The sequence below is a fragment of the Monomorium pharaonis genome, chromosome 5, assembly GCF_013373865.1.
Source record: "Monomorium pharaonis isolate MP-MQ-018 chromosome 5, ASM1337386v2, whole genome shotgun sequence".
Classification (NCBI taxonomy): Eukaryota; Metazoa; Arthropoda; class Insecta; order Hymenoptera; family Formicidae; genus Monomorium; species Monomorium pharaonis.
This window is the reverse complement of record NC_050471.1, coordinates 4,780,509-4,788,559: the sequence shown is the minus strand read 5'-3', so window position 1 is coordinate 4,788,559 and position 8,051 is coordinate 4,780,509. Positions and strand designations below refer to the sequence as shown.

The following is an 8,051-nucleotide window of genomic DNA, read 5'->3' as shown; positions in this document are numbered from 1 at the left end:
GACCGGGAGAGACGGGGAGAGACGGGGAGAGACCGGGAGAGACGGGGAGAGACGGGTAGAGATAGGGAGAGACGGGGAGAGACGGGGAGAGACCAGGAGAGACGGGAAGAGACGGGTAGAGTTGGGGAGAGACGGGGAGAGACCGGGAGAGACCGGGAGAGGCGAAGAATGTTTCTATTGTGTTTAAATTAAGGTAATAAGAAAAATAAAGATGGCTTTTCTTTTATTGAAAAAAAAGGAACTTATTTAAAACAATCTTTTGAATGAATTTCTAAGTCCATGGCAGCTTTTAGAAAAAAAAGTTAGAAGTACGTGAATAAATGAATATTAGATTTATTAAAGATAGATAAATGCTTATTCAAAAATAAAATAAAAAGAGCAACAGTAAAGCAAGGCTCTTGAAAGTTAACCAACGAAAGCAAAGAAAATTTGAAAAAAACGCAGCATAAGAATAGAGAGCCACAGCAACGCGTGGCAGGGCATAGCTAGTATCTTAATAGAATATAATACTTTCTACAATATTTTATTACTGCATACAATACTAATAATAATTATAATATTCACATAGTGATAACTAGAGAATTAATATATCAACAGTAATAATTAAAATGTGTACATTCTATACACATAGGTGCGTTTTTGTTAGTCGAATCTCTACTTTTTTCATGAATAATTTTCAGAATGCGCGGATTGCGTATCGTTAATTAATTAATCGTTCAGCAAACTCATCAGTCGCGTATTCAATTGATTAATAATAACGCGCGGTTTCGAGGATACGGTATCCGCGTTGTTCGCTCGTGAGATACCTACCGAATCGAGTGCATCGCTGAAGTGCGCTTCGTCCCGCTAAACCCGGCGAAATCCTTCATTAGTCCGTGCGACGATCCGCTCGAGCGTGTTCATTCGAGCGTGACGCGCGACGCTCCAGCATCCAGCGCGGTCCACTACCATGGTCCAATGGTCTTTGGTAGTTTCTTATCCCGCAGCGCGCTCATGTCTTCCTGAATAATTTCCTAAACCAGTATACGCGGAAACCAGATCGAGATCGAGATCCAAATACTAAAATCTGGCGTAGACGAATCTCGAATGACGTTTGATCGCCGCTGCAAAATTTCAAAGTTAAATGGACTAGAACATCGTATAACTCTACCAAGTAACGAAAAGATAGGGCACGTTTATATCCGCTGAAATTATTATTTAAGAACTTTAGTGATTGAAGTTTGCGTTTCCCCGTTTTATTTCTCTTCCTTGCGGCGATCGAGTTTGCATAACTCGCATCAGCGTGTCCGGCAATCGAAATGCCAGATAATAGAAAGCCAATGTAATATGGATTGTATCCGTGTATCTGCATTGTACTGTACGCACAATGACATGAAATATTATTATGATACGCGCATTATTACAGAAAATCGTCTGTCTGCCTTTCGTCTGTCTTTCTTAGTTAGAAACGTAAAACTTGAAAACTTTAATTCTATCTCGATGCAAACGTTTTCTTTACTTCTTTACGAAGGAATTTTCGCACAAATTAAAAAGAAAAAAAAAAAGGTAATTTTGGACAAAATAAGTAGCAGCAGGTGCTTTTCCCGCGTGGAAAAAAAACAAATGTCTACTTATGTCTGGCAATCTCTCGTGCGTTTATCTCACTCTCAATGAAACAGGTAACTCGCTATTTCTAGATCTAATAATTTCGCTCTCCATCGAACAGTTATGTAATTGGTGCAGGTAGCATTGCCGATCGTGCTGTGCGTGTATGCTCCTCTTAGGTAATAACAATCAATCAGGTTCCTCGAGTGTAAGGCAGAGCGGGATGGAAAGTAGTCTCTCTCTCTCTCTCTCTCTCTCTCTCTCTCTCTCTCTTTCTCTCGGTACGTTTATTTCGTCTTCCAGCGGCATGACTCGAGTTATCGTCCTTGGATACGACCGTCATTTCGGAGTAAAGTGTAATCAACCGCGACGGATAATACCTCCTTGATCCGACGCCGCCGCTACGAATGGAGAGAGCGTCCCCTTGAACTCTGAGGCGAGAGAGGAAAGTTCGCCGTCGTCGTCGTTGTCGTCGGATAAAGTGAAAAATCGACGCGGATCAGCGCGGGGGCACACTTTCCTCGGTGTGCTTTCGATTGATTTTAAAGTGCGCGAGACGTCGCCGTCCGAGAAAAAGGCGCGCCGACATTGTCCGCGGCGCGGCAGGCACCTCACGACTTATCGTAAATCGCGAGAAAGAAAAATAGCATTCCCGCTTTGCGCGCGCGGCGCGGCACGATGGCCCGCTTTTCACACACATTCCGGAGTTGCTCCGTGAGGAGTATGATATCATGAATAACGATTTCGGGCATGCAACACTGGCAAGCGTGTCCGCGCGAATAACTGCGCTGTTGTCCATAAAAAAAAATTTTAATTTGTCTCTTTCAGCGAATAAAGGTTAGTTAGAAATTAATGAAGATGAACGTGATTTTCGGATAATGATTACGGAGATACACGTAGAAAGATATTTATTCTATTACCAATAAAAACAATTACTCAATTTACTTTTTTCCTTTAAATAAATAACGGTTATCTTTAACTGTTATCAAGCATATTTTCTTGATAATAGTCTTAAAATATACTTATCACAAATTTTAGAAAAACTCATTATCATATACTTGAAAAAAGAATTTATACTTTTTCGAAGAATATTGTAAAATTGAATTGAAGGAAAGTTAAGGTAATAAATAAATCCAATTTTTATTTCAACTTAATATTCTTAATAACAGTAAGTTAATTCTCCGACCGATAAATGTTTTAAACATATGAGATAAAGTTAAGATTGCTTATTCGATCTGCAGCGGATTTTGGTGCTGAATACAATTTTTCTGTTAATTTAATGTTCTTAGCTCTCCTATAAACTGCTTATATAAGCTTAGTAATTGTGTTTCAAGACTGACGAAAATTGTCGGCGCCTAGTTTACAGCTAAGAATATTAAATTAATAGACAAATTATATTCAGTATCAAAATCCGTTGCAGACTGAATAGGCGATCTTAACTTTACTCATACGTTCAATATTCTTTATAAAAGTATTAAATTACTAGAATTTAGAATACATTTTGTTACTTGTGACGAACTTATAGATTTCCGGATATGTAAACTTATAAATTATTTAAAATAAATGATACTTTTAATCCAACTACACATTCTTCTGTGTGTACACAGAAGTTTATTTTAAGTATATCTCACTTGTTTATAAATTATGAATATATTTTAAGACTATTTATCAAGAAGATATTCTTTGTAAAGATAACCGTTACTTAAAACAAGAAAACTAAAATAACATACTGCTTTTCTTAGCATGAGAATAAATTTTTCTGCATGTATAATCGCTTCTCTTATCTAGAATTTGTCTCGCAATTTTCCTATTTCGAACATGTCAGATAATTCTGTAGCCAGCAAGTGTCATTATTCTCAGATATCGCAAATCTGTCGAAGTCAGGTCCATTTGAAATTCAATGAAGGGCAATCTTTCGCCGCGTGTGCGCTCGCACGTAATTTAACTTTCGAAGAGCGCTCTTTATTTACGGTCGATCATAACTTAGGGAACATTGGCTCCTCTCGATATTTTTGCTTTATTAAGGAAAGACTCCCAAATTGGTCTCGAAGTATTTCGCATATAGGTATATATCGATGCGAACATTGGAAACACTGGCTTGCGACCCTGCTGGCACACGAAACGAAATTCTCTTAAATACTGGCCTGTCCGCTGCAGTTTTCAGCCCGAGGCCTCCTAAGGTCGGTCGGCGCAAACCAATGCGACATCCGCGCGATCGATTATTTCGACAGCTGTAGTAAAACAATCGGCTTTCACGGCTTTCGGCCGGAGTCATTAGGAATCGCTTTATCGTGATATAAACGGGGCCAAGGCTGAGACGCAAAACGCGCGAGAATGGTATGGCGCTTTCAGGATTCGGTGAATTTGCGAATCACTCGCGGGGAAAGAGAAATGGAACATTCGACGGTATACCACAATACGCGAAATAACAGGCGTGCAATACATCACGCGGAAGGTTGCGCAAGAAAGCGGACCCGATGACAGGCTAGCCATTTATATAAATCGACGTGGAACAGTCTACGTCAATGACACAATTCATACGCGATACCTACGTAATTTTGTTACTTGACGATTGCCTTTGACGTTGGATACTTCCTTTCACTTTTACATTCTGTCAAGTTTGGACTACAGCAATATTCTCCCCCTCCACCACGCTCTTCTATCTTTCGTGTGCATATAATCGAAAGTACCAATAATCTTTCCCAAACCCAAATCGTTTGCTCCCGCCGACATCGCTCACGAAAGTCGTAAAGACGAAGGCAAGGGTCTAGAGTGCGAAGATACGGAAAAAAACAAAGTAGGAAAAGAGTCGCCTTTAGACGAGACGGCGCCGACGGTTATTATCTTTTCCCTATACGACAAACAAGTTGTGCAGCGTAACGGTCCAGAAACGCAATAAGAGGAGCGAAAACATTCGGCGAAATTCGCATTTAAGTAAGCGCAAGTGTTAATGAAGACTACCATATGATTCGCAAGCTGACCGGATTCCTGCTTGATGTGTATGTCCCCTTGGTATCGATTGTCATTAAAGTAAAATTAATCTTGTAATATGACAGACGCAAATTAGCGGCCAGAGGTGAACCGACGAACGAAAGTAGACGCCGAAGACTTTCTTGTCTCTTGGCACGCTTAATAATGTTATGCAAATGTCAATGTGATGAAACTGTACTGCCATCACTTGCGAAAAAGCTCATTATGCGAACGGATAAATTCTATGGCCCGTCACGGTGAAATCTGTGTGGTGTTATTATCTGGATTCGCGATTGCGCTATCGCGCTTGTTGTACCGGCTGATTGATCTTCTTATACTTCACTAGATATATCGTTTCGCGCTATATCCAATTGAAAGTAAAGCGACCAATTAGATTTTAAAAGCCACGATATAAAACATGTAATATCAGAATGAATAAAAAATATGATGTGAAAAAGTCACTTTCTGAATTGCTGCGTTATAATTCGATGGAATAGAAGTTGCGTGTCTGCACTCCGCTTAAAAAGATTCTATCTAGAACAACAGATTTTTAATTATTTTTGAAAGGCAATGGCAAAGCACTAAGATTATCAAGACAGCCAGATACATGGAGCTTGCATGAGCTTGCATTAAATGGAGATCACGATTGTCAATCGTGCGAACTTTGAGAAAGAATTATAGTTAAGTCATCGTTACGATTGAAAAATTAAGTTTTACAATTATTAATTGCTCTTTCCTATTCTTTAAAAATCATGAAAGATGCTTTATTTTGCTTTTAGTGTGTCTTCGTACAATTCAAAAATTTTAATCCACACTTTTGATTGATTTTCGTAGAAAACTACCTTACTGTGTTAACAAATTTTTATGCAATTATAACAAATATAATCGCTAATTTTATTCAGCTGCAAAACTCTGCTTTAACATAGAAAACTGGCTGTCCGGATAGATCTGCCGAACCAGAGAAGTTTCTTTTAGTACATTGTTTTAACAAATCTTTTTTTTTCCGCACAGTTGTAAAATGCGCACAGGTAAAATTTTTACACTGAGAAATTCGTCGTGAATTTTGAAAGGCAACGCGCCAAGATGAAATAATCTCACTGTCGGCTTTCAACGAACTCCACGAAAGGTCCATGAACTTATCGCGAATGTCATAATAGTACAGGTGCATCTTCGGCCCCTTCGAACGCCCGAGGATCTAAAGCTCAGGCCGCCGGAGCCCATTACGATGCGGTCCATCGAGGAGCAAGCGGTGCACCGAAGGGGGTCCAGAGGTGAAGGAAGTAAGGTTTCCTCGCGCTGCTACACGGCAAGCGGGGTGACGGTGGTCAGTGGCCGTGCTGAAAGCGAAAGGACGTCCGTCCGCTCCGGTCGAGAAAGGGGGGTATAAACCCAAGAGAGTAGGTACACGGCTATGTGCAGCGGACACTTAGCCATTCCTTCCTCGCGCGTTCGAGGCGCGTTCATCAGCGTAGCAGCAGCGGGGCAGGTCGGCCTGAAATCGATTCAGCCGCGAGGGGGGACGCGGACGTGTTTCAGGCCTCTCCGCAGGAGAGTCTCCCTCCTCCCTTCGCGGGGAGGGAAAACGCAGGTGCGTGTACCGAAAGTGGCGAACGCGAGCGATCAACATCCAGCGGCCAATGCCAGTCACTCGTGAAACGTGAAACGCGAAACTGGGCGAAAGTTTCGTGCCGTGCCCACCGTGGTGGACAGCGAAGGAGAAAGAGAAAGAGAGGGAGAGAGAGAGAGAGAGAGAGAGAAAGAGGGTAATACACTCGGAGGAATCCCAGAGGAGATTTCATTCGACAGACGGCCGCGTCGAGTACGTGCGCTCGCTTCCATTATCCATCGGAACGGGAGTTACGATCGAGAGTGTCGCGCGGAGTGTCCTCGGAGAGTGCACGCGAGACCTTGGGTTTCCGGTGCGACCGAAGGAACGGGCTCCTCGGAGCCGCCCCAGAGCTTCCGCCGGCGAAGGTTGACCGAGGTCAGTGAAGAATCGAGCTACCGCGATTAATCGAATTTTCGCGATTTTTGACGCGATCGAAGGGGCGAAGTGACGGACGGCGATGGATGCTGATTCGCAGGAGTCGATTCTCTTTCGTCGACGTCCGCGCGACAATCGCTCGTCGCCGTCGACCGTTCGTGCATCGACGGTGTGTACGTACCCTCGCCAGTCGACCGCGACAAATCTCTCGTTCACTCGTGAAGCGCGAACTGGAGCGAGAGTTTTTTTTTGCCATTTTGTCGTCGGCGAACGAAAAATGATATCGGGAAAAATGATATTTGGAAATCGGGGTTGCAGAAGCAAATCGTATTCTTCTATGCATGATCCGTTTTTTTTCCTCCGGTATTGCGTTAGGAGATTGTCAGGTAAACGTGTTTTTTTGTTGATTGTTTCCAAATGAAAGTTACAGATATTTTTGCCAATTTTGTTCAGATTTTTTTCGAAGTCTTAAAAAAAAAATCGGGTTACATCACTTATCGCCGCGTCGTGAGATTTTAGATTTAATTTAAAAACTTGGGACAAGAACTCGAGCAATTAGAATTCAAACTTGGATTATCTTAGCCTTTAGTGTGATTCGGGAAAGTGAAGTTAACGTTAGTATTACTCCTGCAACGTAAACGTTCCTCAAACATTTCCTTTACGACATCTGCGTGCAAAATGCATAGAAATTATCCCGTCTCACGCACGACTCCCATTCTGGTCAATGCCGTTTGTCTCCCGGTAATACGTTGTCATCTCGATAATCGCCCATTTCCTTTCTTTCCCCGTCAATAAAGATTTCCTCGTACGTAGTACGATCAAGCACGAAGTAGGTGAAACCGGCCGCCGCCGTGCGATGAACGGGGCAGGTATTGTCTATCTTTCCATCGGTCCGATGACGCCTGAAAACTTCATCCGAGCGTGACAGCCACCGTTCGCTCGCGGAACGCGAAAACACGTAATAGCGAAAGTTTTCCTGCGCGCATTCCTGCCATTACACATATGCAGGAAGTGTATTCGGTGTGTATCACACAGTGTATATCAGTATATATTGTATATACATATATATATATATCTCGCATAGAGGCCGTAAAAGAGCTCGGAGGAACCTGTTCGGGAGAAGTAAGGTGCTTTAGTATACATTCAGCGCTTTTCGCGCTGATCATTCGAACGGCCCGAGAGTGCACTTGAACCGTCATTCGCATTCAGACACTCACGCAGCGCAGCTGCCAGCCTCCTATATCAACCATCTTCACGCCTCGAACAGCTGATTTTTATTATTCGGATATACCCGGCGCGACCGCGGGTCGATAGAAGCGGCTTATAACTCTCCTCTTTTTTCCCCCGTAGTAAAGGTCGTTTATAAATGGACGGCATTACGTTTCATCGCCAATCCGAATTGTCTTCGCGCGCGAGTCGGGATCATTTTCAATTCGCGGCAAATATAGCTCGTTCGTGAAATGCGAAATCTCCGTGCTGGTAATCGCGAGCGAAAGTTCTACCCGGCTGAATC

At 42.6% G+C, this 8,051-nt stretch overlaps 1 protein-coding gene across 1 annotated transcript in view; it reads left to right on the top strand.

The window, feature by feature from the left end:
* The first annotated feature begins 503 nt into the window (after positions 1-503).
* Positions 504-8,051, top strand: part of LOC105835439 (cadherin-89D) — a 29,144-nt gene continuing 21,596 nt past the window's right edge. The window contains exon 1 of the mRNA XM_012678738.3: positions 504-6,538. The gene's annotated coding sequence lies outside the window, so the exon portion shown is untranslated. The remainder of the gene's footprint in view (positions 6,539-8,051) is intronic.